Source organism: Lycium barbarum, chromosome 2, assembly GCF_019175385.1.
Source record: "Lycium barbarum isolate Lr01 chromosome 2, ASM1917538v2, whole genome shotgun sequence".
NCBI lineage: Eukaryota > Viridiplantae > Streptophyta > Magnoliopsida > Solanales > Solanaceae > Lycium > Lycium barbarum.
Genome location: NC_083338.1, coordinates 29,167,494 through 29,186,954, shown reverse-complemented (window position 1 = coordinate 29,186,954; position 19,461 = coordinate 29,167,494).

Below are 19,461 nucleotides of genomic sequence, written 5' to 3'. Positions count from 1 at the left end.
TCTCTCCCCTCTTGAAAGAAAATAATTAATTAATTCTTCAAAACAACAAAACAGAGAAATAATCCCTCATGTTCTGTCCTTTTAGTATTCACAAATTAATCTCTATAAATGCGAAGCTAGCTAGGTATCAAACTCATAGTGAAACGTCTTAGACTCCTTGAATTAATCCGCGTCTCCAAAAATAATATCATGCTCCTCATTCGAGTCTTGGCAATCAAAGAAGGTTTGTATGTCATCAGGGTAACTCCGGGGTTTCTCCACTAGCAGCGGTGTTTCGGGGCAGTCGATAGATGATGTCTTTTCCTCGTGGGTGTAAGGCATGGGATTCATGTCTTCAAGGTTTGGTTGAGGGTTGCATATAAGGTTTTTAATGGTAGCAGTAGTATTTTTGTTTGGACCTAATACTAAATGTTATAGGCTATGCGTCCACCGAATAATGTATGAGGGATCTGGTTGAGCACCCGTTCCCTTATGCAATGCAGTAAGTAAAGAAGGCACGATTTTACCTTGGAAAACTCCTTACTCAAGGGATTAAAAAATACGACCTACCTTAGTAATATTTCACCTCCACTAACGAGCAACTTCAAGTTACAACTCTATCGTAAGCTAGGAATTAACTCCCATAATCCCTCACCCTTACAATAGCGCTTTTTCAACCTAGGAACTAACCGCCGTTGTCCCTCCACACTTGCAATACTCCGATTGCAAGCACCTCCACTTGACTAACTCTAGCCAAGGACCACTAATACACCTAGACTAACTCTAGCCTAGTGTACCACTCAAAATCTTGCGAAAACATAGTTCCAGCAAGTACACTTTGAGACTTTTCAAACCACCTACAAATAGCTTCTTAACACAGAAGAGTAGGTTTACAATTTAAGCACAAATGAACAAAGGTTTACAATAACCTAAAGAACATAGACTAAACTTATCTCAGGATCTGGTTCTCCGGCTTGAAAGTAACTTTGTTCTTGAGAGATCTTGAGAACTTGTGTAGGCAGCTTTGTACGATTTAGATTAGGTTTTCAAGTCTACTCAATATGTTGCCATCATGTTGTATATATAGTGGGAGCATGTGGGATGGATAAAGACCACTCATTCATTTTGACCTAAAGCATGGGCCAACTCACATCTGTACTTATGTGTAGCAAGTGGCTCAGCTTTACAGCTGTTCTTTACTGTCGGTGCAAGGTGCATAGAGAGCAGATTACAGACTAGGTCTCTATTTTGTTCTAAAACAGTTTGACAATAATTAAAACACAAATGCACTTGGAACTATCACTAACGTAGATTGTAAAACATACATAATTCCTATAAACATGAGTTTTTTTTTTTAATTTTAGTCTTGGAATGCAAGGTATTATAGTTTAAATGGGAACGAATTTTAAATATTAGGAAAATAGTAAATAACAACTTTGTCTATTGCAGAGTCACTCAATGACGGACAAAAATTTCAATTAACATTTCTAAGGCCCTTCATTCTTTTAATATAGTATATAGATTAAGTCCTACTCCATAAATTGTGCTCAGGATTTGTAATTACTTTTATTTTCACAAGAATTTATACTAACTAGTCTTATCGTACGCGCTTTGCACGTACCTCATTTGGTGACAAACATTACAGAAAAAATATTGAACTTAGCTATTGTTATGCCCCGCATTTTTATACGTCGAATTATTCGCAAGCTAATCGACTTAAGTTAAAGACAGGATCATTTTCGGATACGAAATAGGAACTTTTAATTTTCAATTTTAAGTAATACACAAATTGTTTATAAATTTTATTTAGTGTAGAAATATTATTGGAGATTAGGGACTAATTAATTGTGATTAGATTATTAAGTAAGGATTAATGATTAATTAAATATTAATTAATTTAATTACCATTTGTGGGCCCCACCTGAAAATTAAAATAATAATAATAACATTTAAGAAAATCATTTGGTCAGTCATTGGGGGGGGGGGGGGGGGGACGTGTCATTACAAGGGGAATCATATATAAATATGGTTGAACAAGGAACAAACAAGCATTTCATTCATTTCTTAAAAATTGAAACTTAGGAAAATATATAACTTCCATGGCTGCTCTCGGCCAACCATGGATGGAGGGAAAAAATATTTTGTTGCCATTTTGATCAGTTTCAATTGAATTACAAGTTCAAGCAGGTGATAGCAACATTGAATATTGAATTGAGGAAGAAGAAATTGTGAAATTGGAGCATTTTAGTGGTGAAATTGGAGCAATTTAGTGTAGAAATTGCTCCGACAAAATTTAGGTAAGATTTTCTAATTTTGTGGTGTAATTGTATTAATAGTGTTCTGATGGAAGAATTAAAATTAGATTGGATGAATTGGGAGTAAGAAAATGCATGAAATCGTTGTTATATGACATTGTGGGTTGGAAAGGATTAAGAAGGGTTGTTGGGTTGTTAGAATTGTTTATGGGCTGAATTGTAAGAATTTGTATGCATATCTCTATTGCTGTCATTGTTGGTATTTCTGTGATAACAGGAGGATAATTGGAAATTCGGGTTAGGCGAATATATAGGGGAAATGCTGCCCGATTTCCGTTAAGTCCTTAACTAATGAAAAACCCTAATCAAGAAAGTATAAGTTAAAGAATGAGTCCTATAGGCGATTGGTTACAGATTTATGAGCTAGGAAGTATAGTTTACTAACGATAGCATTACTTGTATATTAAATAGGCTAAAGGGGCGACGAAGCGAACGAGATTACGATTAACCTTAAACAGGTATGTAAAGTTAACCCTTCTTTCTTTTTGGCATGATCTTTATGAAACAAATAGACGATGTGAATATGATTCCAAAGAAGTTCCTATTCTTAGAGCTACTAGGATGGCTACTGTTCTTGATTTCTAGAGGCTATTTTATTATGTCTTGATACGTGTATATGATTCCAGAAGTTCTATTTTGATATAATTCACAGTGACATTCGAAAGGTATTTGATATGACTAATGTCTTGATTTTTAAATGATAGTTCATTTTGATTATTCCATTGAGTCTTTGATAATGTTTTAAATTGCATATGGTTGCCCACTACTCTGTTCGTGCATGCCTCAATATGTCCTTCACTGAGTCCCAGGCCAGGATACGTTTTCGTGCGTAGTTTCACTGCATTGTTCACCGAGTCCCTTACTAGAGGGCCGAGTACGATATATATATATATATATATATGATGGTGTTATGATGTGTTTATGGCGCCAAGGATGGTATGTGGCGACCTTATTCACCGAGTCCCATAATGGGCCGGATATGATATATGATATTGATATGCATGATTTTCATTTCATAAGGCAATTGTATTGATGTTTTAAAAGTCATACTTGTTTTTGGAAATCCCTATTTCAGTTATGATCCTTTTTACTGTATTTCATGCTTTATATACTCAGTACATATTCCGTACTGACCCCCTTTCCTCGGGGGGCTGCGTTCCATGCCTGCAGGAACAGATAGTCGGTTTGGTGACCCTTCAGCATAGGACTCCTACTCAGCTGTCTTGGAGAGCTCCGTTGTTCCGGAGTTTAGACTTTTGGTACAGATCTTATGATGTATATATATATATATATATATATATATATATATATATATATATGTTTATCCAGGGGTACGACGGGGCCCTGTCCGTCATATTTCACTATAGTACTCTTAGAGGTCTGTAGACATATGTGTGGGTTGTGTATAAGTTCTGTTCAGCTGTGTCTATATGATGTGCTATGACATGATGTTCGTCTGTAGTGGCAGCCTTGTCGGCTTGCATATGATACTGATATGTAGTGGCAGCCTTGTTGGCTTGCGTATCATTTTATGATGTGATTAGTTGTGACTCCTCAGGAGACAGTTTATCTAGATATATACATATACGTGACGACGTTATGAACCTTGGAGTTCTTTCACAAGTTTCCATATTGTTGTTAGATTCAGTTTGACTATATCCAACAGGTACGTACGAGTGTCCAGGTCGGGCACTAGTCATGGCCCACGGGGTTGGGTCGTGACAGCTATGAACTTCATTCTTAATCCGTTGCAAAATTGCTCATATCTAAGATTGTTTTTTGGATAATTCGTTTCTAATTTGACGCTAAATATATAGAATTAGCGATGAATTTTACTGTTTAACTTTCAGTCCCTAATTCATGTGTATTTAGTAGTGAAATCAGTAATATAAAAGAATATTGAAAGTTTTCTTTTATTATAATTGTTGACACACAATTTTTGCCCTCCAAAAATTCAAATTAACTAGTCAAGCTTCTTGAATCGCAAACAAAGTAAAATAATTATTCAAAAAATCAAAAAAATACTTTCTAAACTGTTTTCGGCGTTATTTTGCTATTTCATTTGACAAAATACCATAATATATATATTACGTATAATTTTAAGTACTAAATATGTCTATTTTATCTAGAAAATTAATTTATGAAAAAAAACAAGGGTTTTAATTAAATACGCATTTTAAGGTCATATTTTTCTTTGATTAATCAAGAAGCTTAATTAGTTAATTGAATAGTTAATTCATCTTAAAATTATTTCAACTTGGTTTAATTTGTAAAAGATTGACTACATTGTAAACCTTATTTTGGACCTATGTTCAATCAGCCAGCCCAACATCACCAATGACCTGACCCATTACCCTTTAAACACCAAAAAACCCTTTCTTAATTTTCATTTTTTAGCAACCAAACAAATCCTAAAGCTAAAATTACACCGCTTCATACTCCAGCTCAACAAAACTCCATTTTGGCTAAAATTCAGAGTGCCTTTTGATCTTGACAGACTTGTTCGCCCATTTCAGGAAAAATTTTCAATGCCGTTGTCTTCTTTCTTGCAAAAGAGCTTCAAACGGTAACAATCCCCTCTCTCTTCATTTTTTCTATTGCTTTTTCTTGGTCGAGTACAAATTTGCAGAAAAGGCCTGTCTTGGTTTGAATTTTCAAAAAACAAAAAAAGAGTTGAATTGCAAAAGTTAATTTCAAGTCCGGAATTGAGAATGGTCCCACATCGAAATTTATAGCTAAACCCTAGCATTTGGGGTTCTATAAATAGAACCCCATTTTCTTCATTCACAGATGGTTTTTTTGAAAACCACGTTGGGTTTTTACACCTACAATGGGTTCTTACACCCTCAAGAGTTTGAACACTCAGAAACTCGGCTAAGTCTTGAGTTTCAAGGAAGTTCTCACTCACAGTTAATTTTTGGGTCTCGTTTTCGTTCGTCGGAAGCTAGTTTGGGTGAAAGGTTGTTTGACGACTCCGATCGCCCCCATCGTTGCTCATCAAAAAGGTAATTCCCTCTTTAAAATTCTATATTTTACTCTTTGTTTCTAATTTCAGTTTGATAGGTTAGTTTACGTATTTAGTTTTCTGCACTTAAATTCAGAATTAATTAGACTGTTAATTTTATGGATTTCTTATGTGCTTGAATTCTGGACATCCGGTAGTTATAGTTCAAAAGTTGGTCCTTTGCCCTTATTTTCTTAAATCAGGTTCCTTTTTTAGTGAAAAATAGGGATTTAAAAAATGTTTCCAGTTTAGTTAGGCTGGTATTGGTGATTGTTAAAAAAAAAAAAACGGTTTCTACTTGTGTCACTAATAATGTAAATGACATTCTTTGTAGTTTTTCTTAATATAGTATAGATAGATATAGATATAGATAGATAGATATAGATGTGACCAGATTTCTTATTATGGACACTAATATCCCTCTTGAAAGTGCAACATAAAGTTGGCCGTGTGAGAAAATATGTTATGATAGATACAATCCAATATTGAGGATATGGTTATTTGTTTATGTGTTTTATTTATTGTCAATTGTCATTGCAAAAAATAAACATACGAAAAAGCTATTCAAGGGTATGAGAAAATATACACTAAATCTGAATCTGAAAGCAACAAATTTTAAAAATTCGCAAGTGATGACTTCATTTTAATGCAATAGTGTAATCATGATCCAAATTTTGCTTTAACCTACTTGGATGCTAGGATAGCTTAGCACGCAACTGACATAAGTAGTAGATATTCCAAATTTCCCTAATTAGAGAAGAAAAAAAAAGGAATTTTGGTTAATTCAATCCATAATATATAAGTTCATAATCATCTGGGCTGCATTCTTGGTATACTATTTCCATAAATAAAATCTCCTTTCATTCGTTAAACAAATAAGGCTTAATGCATATGTAGCACCCTGAACATGTCCTTTTTTCATTTTGAAATCTTAACTAAGTGTTGTTCCTATTGAACCCCCGAAATCGTCCTCAAGTGTGTCTATAAAACACAATCTGACTTACATAGTATTCTATCTTCAATGTAGCAACATGTTGATTGCAAAAAAATTTAATATGCGGAAATAAATTACTACCACAAACAAAATATGAAGAAACAGAGATTTTATTAATCAATATTGCAGGTACAAGATCTGTTTACTCCCTTGATTCTTCTCTCCTAATTTTCTCTATGATTCGAGGGCCATTAGTAGCGTATTTATCGAGCGTAGGATGATTTGGATTTGGATATATATGGAATTTCTACGGATGTAATTGATCTCCATGAAAGGATATTGTGGATCTTCTTGAAGTATTTAGTTGTCAAGAGATATCCGGACACATATTGGCCTCTTTTTGAATACCCATGAGTTTATGGGATATCTGAGATCTTGATCTCTTTGTAAATACCCAAGAGTTTATGGGATATTTGAGATGCATTTTTAAGTGAATATGTGCCCCCTTATATAGGGTAAGCTAGGGTTTAGGGTAGAGTAGCCTCCAAAAAACCCTAACAGATATTGACCCATCTTGTCGAGTCCCAGAAAATTTTACAAATGCCCCCTACTTCAAGATTTGTTGGAGTAAGTTTGTCGAAACTCAAAGACAAGACTTGAAGTACCCATATTATGGAGCCTCCATCCTGGTGGTTTTGTGACTCCAGAATTTGCAGATTTGATTTATGAGAGAAGAGATGAAGGGCAGATTTGGTCCCACTGGGAGTGCCAATTTGTTTGCAACAAATTTTAATATACGGAAATAAATTATAACCACAAACAAAATATGAAGAAACATATATTTTATTGATAAATATTGCGGGTACAAAATCTGTTTACTCCCTTGATTCTTGTCTCCTAATATTTTTCCGTAGTTCGAGGGCCGTGAGTAGCTTATTTCTCGAACGTAGGATGATTTGGATTTGGATATATGGACTTTCTTGGGATGTATTTGATCTCCATGAAAGGATATTGTGGATCTTTTTGAAGTATTTGGTTGTCAAGAAATATCCGGTTACATGTTGACCTCTTCTTGAATACCCATAAGTTTATGGGATATCTGAGATGTGTCTTGATCTCTTTATGAATACCCAGAGTTAATGGGATATTTGAGATGTATTTTTAAGGGAATATGCCTCCTTTATATAGGCGTGAGCTAGGGTTTAGGGTAGGGTAGCCTCCTAGAAACCATAATGGATATTGGGCTTGTTTTTTAGAGGCCCGACCTAAATCGAGTAAAATTTCAGTGTCTACAAATGCCCCCCACTTCAAGGCTTGTCGAGGTGTGGCTTGCCAAAACTCAAAGACGAGGCTTGAAGTATCCACGACGGCAACATTTTTTCATTGTGTTGATTTTGAGACGCCATTTACGTACACTTCTTTTCCAAAGTGTAGTTTAAATAATCATGAAGTAATTTTATCTGTACCGTTAAGTCAAATGGTCAATGACTCCAATCCCAAGTCAGCCTTGTTTTCCTTCTTTAATTTGTGGTAGTTCCTTTGATGAATATTTGGATATAGCAAAGTTATACACTGAATAACAATATCCAATGTAAATCAGTCCTTCAACTTGGCTTGTCAAAGGAAATATGGATAATTTAAGATATCAATTGTTTTATGATTATGTTCCTTTCAGGACTTCTCAATCGAACGGATCATCAAAGTGTATTTGACTGCAAATTGAACACTAAGTACGATCCCTTGTAGGAGTGAATAGCAACCGATCACGATACACGTTCATCGGATGCAACATCATAGGTATTTTTATTTTTTCAAAATGTTGTTGATCTTCCCTGTGGCCGTCATGACAATTGGATCCAGATTTTGTGGATATAATTTGTGGGAGAAGAGATGAAGGGCAGACTTAGTCCCACTGGGCGTGCCAATTTGTTTGCAACAGATTTTAATATGCAGAAATAAATTACAACCACAAACAAAATATGTTGAAACAGAGATTTTATTGATGAATATTGTGGGTACAAGATCTGTTTACTCCCTTAATTCTTCTCTCCTAATATTTCTCCGTAATTCGAAGGCCGTTAGTAGCTTATTTCTCGAACGTAGGATGATTTGAATTTGGATATGTGGATTTTCTCGGGATGTATTTGATCTCCATGAAAGGATATTGTGGATCTTCTTGAAGTATTTGGTTGTCAAGAAATATCCGGCTACATATTGACCTCTTCTTGAATACCCATGAGTTTATGGAATATTTGAGATGTGTCTTGATCACTTTATGAATACCCAGAGTTAATGGGATATTTGATATGTATTTTTAAGTGAATATGTGCCCCCTTATATAGGGTAAGCTAGGGTTTAGGGTAGAGTAACCTCCAAGAAACCCTAACAGATATTGGCCCAACTTGTCGAGTCCCAGAAAATTTTAATGTCTACAAATTTTCTTCGATGTATTTAATCTCCATGAAAGGATATTGTGGATCTTCTTGAAGTATTTGGTTGTCAAGAAATACAAAAGTTGTTGCGATATTTTCCTGTCTTGATTATTATTTTCTCAACGCGAATTTTATTGTCTACAAATTCTGGCACGCCCAGCTGGACAATCTCTACCTCTCATCTCAACTTTTCAATCATCAAAGTTTAATAACATCGGGATGACTTCAGAGAAGATCAACTCCAAATCAATTTCCTCTAATGTTGCTAGCTCCAAGTTCTCTACTGATGTGGAAGGCATCCTCGACATTACCTTTGGTAGCATTGGACCAGTTACGAGGAGCAAAGCAAGCATTTTGGAACAACAAGCACTCCAAGTGTCGTCCGTAACAACTCCCGTTTTTGGATCTTCATCTCCAAAAGGAGCGAGATCCTCTACTGATGCATCGGAGGAAGGAAGCAGCATTGCTGAAAAGATTAAGAAGACTGTAGCTCTACTTGATCTCTCTGGATCCAAGAACTCTACTATGAAGGAAGATGATGATACTTCAAGTGAAGGATCCTCTCCACTCACACCACATGAAGTAGGCCAGTCAAAGATCAACTTATGCGATAATCCATGCTATTCTCCAACATCCCCAACAATCATGCAAGCAATGGTAACTAAAGCTTCATCGATGGATGAGACACTAGCAAACTTGGCAAAGGTGATAGATGGCTTAGCCAAGCATATGCAAAATCAAGACGCTCGGATTGAGAAGTTGATGGACAAGATGGATGGATTAATGGAAGGAGAATCCAGCCACGCACCTGGGAACGGTCCAGAAGCACATGAGACTGAACCTCGTGCAAAACAAGTACCGCCTACCAATGAAATTCCAGTTTCTTCTGAAGGGTTGATTTCGCTCGACCGACTAAAGAAGTTCATCGAAGGGACTATTAAGGATAAGTATGAAGTTGCTACCAAGTCTTCTTTTACTTACGAAAAGCCATACACTATAAGAATTGATAGCTTCAAGATGCCTGCCGGTTATCAACCTCCCAAATTTCAACAATTTGAAGGCAAGGGAAATCCAAAGCAACATGTTGCACGCTTTGTTGAAACATGTAATAACGCTGGGACATATGAAGACTATCTTGTCAAGCAGTTCATCCGCTCCCTCAAGGGGAATGCCTTTGACTGGTACACTGATCTTGAGCCTAATTCTATCGATAGTTGGGAGTAACTAGAGCAGGAGTTCCTCAATCGCTTTTATAGCACAATGCGTACCATGAGCATGGTCGAACTTACAAGCACTCGCCAGAGGAAGGGCAAACCAGTTATCGATTTCATCAATCGATGGAGAAATGCAAGTCTAAACTGCAAAGATAGACTTAGCGAAGCTTCTGCGATAGAGGTGTGTATCCAAGGAATGCATTGAGGGCTTCACTACATCTTGCAAGGAATTAAAAAACTAGCTACTCGTGCTCATGACATGGAGTTGAGTATGTCTTCCACTGGGAATGAAGTAATGCCCATCTATGACCCTCGCAAAGGAAAGGACAAGCAGGAACTCAAGAAATGGAGCAAGTTCATTCCCAAGAGTGACAACAAAGAATCTATGAACGTCAATGTCTCGCCTGTAAAGTTTACTAAGAAGGTGAGCAAGAAGCAGAGTATGAAAGCAACTTCTTTCCAAGATAACAAAAGTCGAAAGTCGACCTTCAAGGACATGCAAGAAAGAGAATACCCCTTCCTGGATTCTGCTGTCCCTGAAATTTTTGATGAACTACTTGAGCTGAAACTCATTATGGTACCAGAGATGAAACGGCCTAATGAAGCTGGAAGAACAAACGACCCGAACTATTGCAAGTATCATCAACTTATGGGTCACCCTCTTGAGAAGTGATTTGTCTTCAAGGACAAAGTTATTCAGTTGGCTAATGAAAACAAGATTCTGCTTGATGATGAGAAGACAATTTCGAATCAAGTCTCTATCACTTTTGGCTCTTTCGATCCGGTCCAGATATGCAGCTTTGATTTGTGAGAGAAGAGATGAAGGGCAGATTTGGTCCCACTGGGCGTGCCGATTTGTTTGCAACAAATTTTAATATGCGAAAATAAATTATAACCACAAACAAAATATGAAGAAACATATATTTTATTGATAAATATTGCGGGTACAAAATCCGTTTACTCCCTTGATTCTTCTCTCCTAATATTTCTCCGTAGTTCGAGGGCCGTTAGTAGCTTATTTCTCGAACTAGGATGATTTGGATTTGGATATGTGGACTTTCTTGGGATGTATTTGATCTCCATGAAAGGATATTGTGGATCTTCTTGAAGTATTTGGTTGTCAAGAAATATCCGACTACATATTGACCTCTTCTTGAATACCCATGAGTTTATGGGATATCTGAGATGTGTCTTGATCTCTTTATGAATACCCAGAGTTAATGGGATATTTGAGATGTATTTTTAAGGGAATATGACTCCTTTATATAGGCGTGAGCTAGGGATTAGGGTAGGGTAGCCTCCTAGAAACCCTAATGGATATTGGGCTTGGTTTGTAGAGGCCCGACCTAAATCGGGTAAAATTTCAGTGTCTACAAATGCTAATATATATTCTAATTTAATTATGCCATCTTTTAGCTAAAATTAGTAGCAATGGAGAGGGGAAAAAAGAGTAAGCTCTTAATTAAGCTAGCAGTGGAGGAGCAGAATCGGCAGAAACTAACACATCCATGACCTAAAGAATAGCTTACCACACGTCTAAATTATTACTTCACCTTCATTACCACAATTTAATTTTTGCTTTTAATAAAAATCGGATTTAGATGGTTTGATAGACACTTGAGGACGAGTTCAGAGGTTCAATAAGAACAACACTTAGTTGAGGTGCCAAAATGGAAAAAGGGGACAAGTTTAGGGAGCCGCATATGCATTAACCCAGCAAATAAATATCACTATCATGACTTTTTCTTATGTCAAGTATGTTTAAATTAGATTTCGAGTTGCTATCGAAAAGAGTAAATTAACAGAGTACTTAAACAGTGCCTCCTTTTTCTTGTACATCACAATTCAACATCCAAAAACCCAAAAACTACATGCACGGCCATAATAAAACATTTTGTTTCTTCATCGATAAGAAAACGTGCTATAGTAAATTGTATCTTGATTCTTGTTGTGCAGTTTCTTTGATTCATCACTTTAATGTTATCTCTTTAATTAGTAACCCAAACTTCCCATCCTTCATTAATTTGCTTTCTGGTTTACATACTCTTAACGTTTGGTAGTTAGCCAAAATTATCCCGGGATTATAATCCCGGGACTAATTTATCCCACTTCTTGGGATTATTTTATCCCATTTGGGAGATGGGATAAAATAATCCCAGGATAAGTGGGATAAGGTGGGATATCCCACCCTTAGGATAAGGCTTCATTTTGTACCGTATTTGGTAGGAGGTATAAATTTATCCCAGGATAAATTTATACCTCCTACCAAACACGGTACAAAATATTAGTGCTGGGATATCCCAGCCTATACCATGCACCAAACGACCCTTAATAAAGAAGAAATCAAAAGATAAAGGGATGGAAAGTAGAAAAATAAAAAGATGTCAGAAAATATTAGTGCCACGTATCCATAATTATGAAGTTTCAAGTATATGTTCTTGATACCTTAAAACAAATCAAAGCACAAGTAAAATATTGCGCGAAAGTGAATGCCAATTTTCATATTTCCCATTAGTGACATTAGAACAGTCCTTGCCTATCCGTAACATTATCTAAAGACAAGTAATATATATGGGAATCCGAATACCTTTTTTCAATATCGCTTTAATTTGCCGCCTTTGGAAAATGGCATAAGTATTGACATCATTGGCAGAGTTGCAACAAGTGTTACATATTTGACCAATGAAAATAATGAAGCAACTCTTCGTGAAACTTCGCAGCCTTTTGGATTTTTTTATCAAATTAATCATTACAGAAATTCATTTAAGTAATAAAGCACCTCTTCAGAATTTTTGTGGCTATTAAATTTTTTAAAATTAATAATTATTAAGTAAGGGTATTTAAGTAATTTAACTTTCAAGTTAGTGAGTTCATGCTTTTAATATAATATTGATTCAGATTCTGAATTGGTAACAAATCGGGATCATAATATACTCAAATATAGAATTCCGTTAAGACTCAAATACTCAACTAGATGACACAAAAAAAAGAGAATATTTTTAAGTTCTGCTACTCCGTTTGTTCAGTTTTTCAAATTCAAAATATTTAAAATCTCCAAAATGTTATAAAATAATAAAGCTAGAAGAAGAATATTGTAGAGAAAGACAGAAGAGAATTCCGTTTATTTCTCTTGAGGGATGAAATACAATGAAGAAAACCTCTATATTTATAAGGAAAAACAGCTTGATCCAAAGTCACAAATCCAGATTTTTCTCCTAAAGATAGGCATCCACAATAATAAATAAATAATATTTATAACACTCCCTCTTGGATGTCTATTTGATAGGTAATGTGCCTCGTTAAGACCTTATTAGAAAAAAAAAAGAACTAAATGGGAAACAATTCTAGTAAAGGAAAAAGAGTACACATTTTTAATAATACGCCCTTTGGTTGCCTCATTAAAAACCTCTAAAGGAAAAATCAGTGGGACAAAAACCTTGAAAGGGAAAAAGAGTACAACACGTATTAACTTCCCCTGATGAGAACTTCAATCCAAAAACTTGAATCTTCACATCTCAATCTTGTGCACCATCTTCTCGAAAGTTGCAGTTGGTAGAAACTTGGGGAATAAATCAGTCATATTATCACTCGAACGAATCTGTTGCACATTGTCATCACCATTCTTCTAGAGCTCAATTGAAGAAAAACTTTGGTGAAATATATGATTTGTTGCATCTCCTTTATGAATCCTCCCTTTAGCTGGACTATGTATCTTGCATCTCCACTTTTTTGAAAGAGTTGCATCATCGATATATAATATTGTTGGAATCAAGCCAAGTACATTTCTGACTTGCTTTATAAACTGATGTTACCTTTATATCATTTGACTGTCATGTTGAACAACAGCGCATGATCGAAATTCTTCATGGAAATAGATAACATGTCTAGATCGAACATTTTTGTCGATTAGATGTGTGATCTGTATATCCAATAAACTTGACAATATCTATTAGGACAACACATTCATATCACACTTGCAGTTGATCTTATTTCAACATTTACATGTAGGAGTAAAACTGCATCAAACTCATAGTTATAGCATATATAAATGCATTAATTGAATATAGATACGGTACTTTTGGACCAAACAATTCTGCAAGTTTCTCATTTCAACATCTTTTAGCAGATAATCTATTTATTTTGTAAACTCTTCAAGAGGTTCAATAATATGCAATTCATCAACTTGCACCATTAATATACCAGATTTTGATTTCCACAAAGACGTATGGATATACAACATCTTAGTCAATGAGATATTCATTAAAGGTGATTAAATCGCATTCACCTTGCTTGATCTAAATCGCATTAATATTTAAATGCGTGATATTTTCTAGTGTCTAGACTGCGGGTCCAATATGCTTTACACTTACCAAGATGCGTAAAGTCACTTGGTAATAATTTCTACATCAGCATGCTTTAATAGACATAAAATTCAGATCCTCACAATCTTTTACAATATTGCGCTATATTGTACCAAAGATAATGTCCACGATATATCATTTGTATCGGTTCACAATGTGACATAACTTATTGAGACCTCATCACTTTCATTATTTTAGGTAAACCGCTCATGAGGTTTCATGAAGTGTTATGTCGTAGGCTTTTCAAGAGCACACTGCCTCCTTATTATGACCATTTACTCCTTTTCTTTTCAAGGATTATTCTATTTCGAATCGATTGGTCTATCACGCTTCATGCATATTGTAGACTCTATCCTTCAGGGACATTAATTTTAATAGGAACACTTTGCAATTGAAATATGAAATTAGTTAGTTTTAGGTAGAATTACCTTTGAATGAGGATCATAGTTGTCATAACCCAGCCCGCCATGACAAACACCCACACTAACTCCGAGTGGGCGAACCAATATGGTTAACCATCTACTCATAAAAAAATTATTTTTACTTAGTCGATTCATTCGGTTGCCAATTAATTAAACACAAGATTAAATCAAAAGTCGTCATTCCATAAAACATCTATGTAAATGCGGAAGTCCTAACTATTACAACTCTAAAATTCTAAAGTCATCGTACAAGGACTCTAATCCAAAACGTGTCTAAGGAATCCATACTGTCTGAAATAAATAAACATCAATGTCTGGAATGGAAATAGATATTAAATAAAGGAAGATCTTCGGGCGGCTTGGCACAGATAGAAGCTCACCCTCAATCTGTCAACAAAAAAACTAAATATGAGGTCGAGTAGCAATCTCTGGATCACAATCTACACTCAAAATAATGCAGCAAGGTAGTATCAGTACATATGTACAGGTAGATATCATAGGCCGGCTAAGATTAGTATCATGCATGAATCATAAAATCAATAAAATAGACAGACCAGTCAACATCACATAATCAGATAGCCAACACCAAGTCAGTCAATGATATTTAACAAATCAAGTCCACCAGTGATACTAACAATCAAGTCAACGGAAGCAAGCAATGGAATAAACCTCACAACAACATTCTCACTTACTCAGTCACTGATCACTCGTGTACATACATGCTAATTGATGTCTTTGCCTGATAGCTATGACCTGTAGGGGACCCATGGAGTCCATATATCCTAGCTCCGAAATCTTACCTCGGATCACGAGCCTTTAACTTAGGCCACATCCTCACCCCTGTCAAATGTACCCAAAATCTAGGTCACATCCTCACCCCCTTTCAAATAGGCCTTTTCTATATATATATATATATATATATATATATATATATATATTGTCACATCACTTTTAAATGAGTGATTATCAAGCAGTATATCATTGTTATATCCCGCATTTTTCGCATTCGGATAATTTAAGACAATCGCGGGAAGATAACAAGTAAGGCCATATTTTATTTTGTTTGGCATATGAGTTGCTTATGAAAAATTTAGAAGTGGAAATAATGAGGAAGGCCAAGGGCATAAAGGTAAATTCGCAATATGACTCGTAGAAATATGGAGGAAGGCTAAGGGTAAATTTGAAATTTGAAAAATAATTTTTCATGAATTACAAAATACAAAAAAAAGTGGGCTTGATCTTTTGGGCCAAGGTTGGCCATCCACCTTTCTTGATGGGCCAAGCCCATATGAGAATTAAATGGATAGCTTAAAAAGATGACTTAATAGTCATCTAATTCATACAATTCTCTAGAAATTTCAAGAGAACACAAAGAAGAGAAGAAGGAGAAAAACCTTCAAGGGCCATTTCGGCCAAGACCAAACCCACAAGACCTTTGGAAAATTTTTCTTCAAAAATTATTCTCTTCCATTCAAACACTCCATTGAAGAGTCCTTAGCAAAGTAGAGTGGTTATTGAAGCAAGAAAAACACATATTCATATAAGTTGTCAATTCTAGCCAAGTGAAGAATCAAGGAACTAGGTAAGAATTCACTCCCTTTTTATGTTATGGATGTTTGTGCATGGTGTAGTATACAAAAATGAGTGAAGTTCATGAAAAATATGGATATAGGGGTGGTGGCCGTGAGTGGTATACTATATGTATAGCCGTGTATATTGGTGAATTATGAAGGAATGATGAGCAAGTTTTATTTAGTATTTTGGTTGTTGTGTTGTGGATTTTATATTGCATATAAAGAATTGATAAGCGTGGTGAAGTATTAGTAGTTGGAAGTTTGTGTGTAAATTGAAAATAATGTTCTTGTATAGAAGACATGTAATGATATTACTATGATGTTGTTGGAATATATGTATTATAAGGTTGTAGTTGTTTCATTGGAATTAGGGAGTCTTGAAGGAAGTAGTAAGCTAATTGAAGTGTTGGAATATATCTTGGATTTAAATATGGAAATTCTAATGTGGTCGTTGAATTTATATTGATAGTTTGGCCGGGTTTGAATTCCCGGATTGTGAGTGATGAGAATTTGATTGTGTTGAATATTGAGGATGGTATATTTACAGAGGAAGTGCTGCCGAAATTTCGGTAGCCAAGTGTTTCCTTAAGATTCTAACTCTAAGTATGCTAATGAGAGTTTTGGGTAAAAATGACCAATTTGCAGATTTGGACGAAATTGTGACGTGAATTTGGAGTAGCTAAAGGAGCGGAAAGAGGTATGTAAGGCTTCACCCTTCTTTCTATGGCATGTCTTAGTTGTAATAAGTTGGGTACGAGTCTCGGGGATAACTCGGTTCCCCGGAATCCGCACCTAAAGGTTTCCACTTTTTGTTCAATAGAATTGAACTAGAAAGTGTGCCAATTGTTGGAAAAACCTCCTACACCCTTAGAACTTGTATAAATGGGACCCGATTACCCTAAGACCCATACAAGTAACGCTATGACACGTAACATACGTAAATCGTATACGCTACCTCATCCGGCCCGAGGTGGGCCCGTTACTCTCGGATTCCCCTATAGTCTTGGTTGACTTACTTAAGGTAAATTCAAAGGGGACCTTTGATCCCGATCTTGTCACCGAATGATAAAGTACTATGACTACTCTAACAAGAGTGTTTCTATGGGATAATGATAACGACAATGTTAGACAAGAGAATGCGCTTGATAAGTACGACTGGAACGATCCTATGACTGAGATTTCTAAGCTAAGGATCCAATATGAATATGAAATTGATAAACTAATTTTCTAAATCGTATTTATATCTTCTAGTTATAACTTTATTTTCTAAGACTCCAAAGCCTATGACTGTCATCTATAATGCCCACGATTTCATTCTACGGTTACTGTAACACTATTCTCAGTTGATAGTCTCGCCTTAAAATTACTTGTTCCTTCAAGGTGAGACAAAGCTATCACTAGCATTCCGTAATGTAATCGGAGATCGCCGACCTTATGTCACTCCGATGAATACGTGATTTTCCTTGGCTCTCTCGTGTGATTATATGATATATGTATATAAAACGGGTATATGTGTATGGATATGTATATATATATAAGATAAAGTAAATTGTATATAAGAAATGTATATGTATGTGTGTATGGGGAAAAGGGAAGGGCCACTGTTATATCACCACCTGATTCAGCTGGATTCCATCCTGGACGCGGGATACCCGGACGCGGGATATGGGAAGAGCCGTACGCGGCGACTGTATACATATATATATATGATGTATGATACATATGTAATGTAATGTGTTGGGTCACCGTTGGGGAGGGGGTTGGGAGAGCCGATGTATTCGGCGTCTGTAAATGTGAATGAAAGATACCGTTATTGAAATGTACTGTTTTCTGCACACGAGAATAAGAAATATAAAAATGTTGACTCCTATGCCCATGAAAAGAAACGTTTCAAAGATGAAAAGACAAGCCTACATGACAGCCGGCCTAAAGAGGGGCCTTCCTATGTACAGGTTACGTTCTTGCCTCGCTATACACCCTATGGCTCCGTGATATTATTATTGATTGTACTCTATGTTACTGCTTGCATTGTTTTCCATGCCTTACATACTCGGTACATTATTCGTACTGACGTCCCTTCTTGTGGACGCTGCGTTCATGCCGCGCAGGTTAGCAGGTATACGGACCAGGTTTCTAGGGCTCTATCTGCAGCATTGGGCAGCGCTCCAGTCGTTCCGGAGCCTCATATCATTGGTACTATTTTGTGTATGTATTTTCGGGCGCGACAGTACTCGGCCCTTTCTATGTATAAAGGTACTATGTCTAGAGGCTTGTAGACAGATATACACAGTCAGCTATGTACAGTTAAACGTATTGTATTTTGAATGGTTCGCGTCCCGGTGTAACGTGATATTAGAAAGTTTACTGCTAATGTTAATGAAAAAAAAATGTGCCACTGTTCATACAGGATAGCGAAGGGGTGCTCGGTACAAGTATCGGGTACTCGTCACGGCCCCTAGTCGGGTCGTGACAATCATTTTTATCAAGAAGATCGTATTAACTTCTCACCACCATTGTCATCAAATTATAGATCACCACACATCGAATAATGGCATTTAGCCCACATTATCACTCAATCAATAGCATATAGGAATTCCAACTACACATTATGCTGGAAGACTAGACATGCTTTCTCCTATCAATCTCATAACACATACAATCAACTAATCAAAGTCTAACTCAAGTAAACCGTAACCTACCTCAACTGCAGAGCTGGAACAATGCAAATCACTCCGTTATAGCCTTTCCCTTCCGTAATGCCTTGGAACGCTCAAAGTCTAGCAATTAAGAGGCTAAATAAGTCACAATACTCTAATCAACAAAATCAATGCAATGAACACTCTTGCACTTACCCTTTTCTAATGGTTGAATGCTTACTAGGTGTAAATCATCCTGCATTGGCCTTAGTAACCATAAACTATCAATTTATAAGGTTATTCATTCAAGTTATCTTTTACAAACAATTCTATGGTCAAGCTACCATCTTTATGAAACCTTAGTTCTCAATTTACTTAGTTCATGTCTCTATGGTTGAATTCTTGATTAGGAAGTGATAACCCAAGCCATTAGATGATAATCACACAATAATATTCATGACCCCCAACTATTAAAGGTATAGTAAGTTCTAGGGTTACTAGTCCTCAATTCACCATTGTAGACCCATTAGAATGATAATAATCTCAGAGATGAATGCATAATGAGGGAAGGAAGGGTTGAGACTTACCTC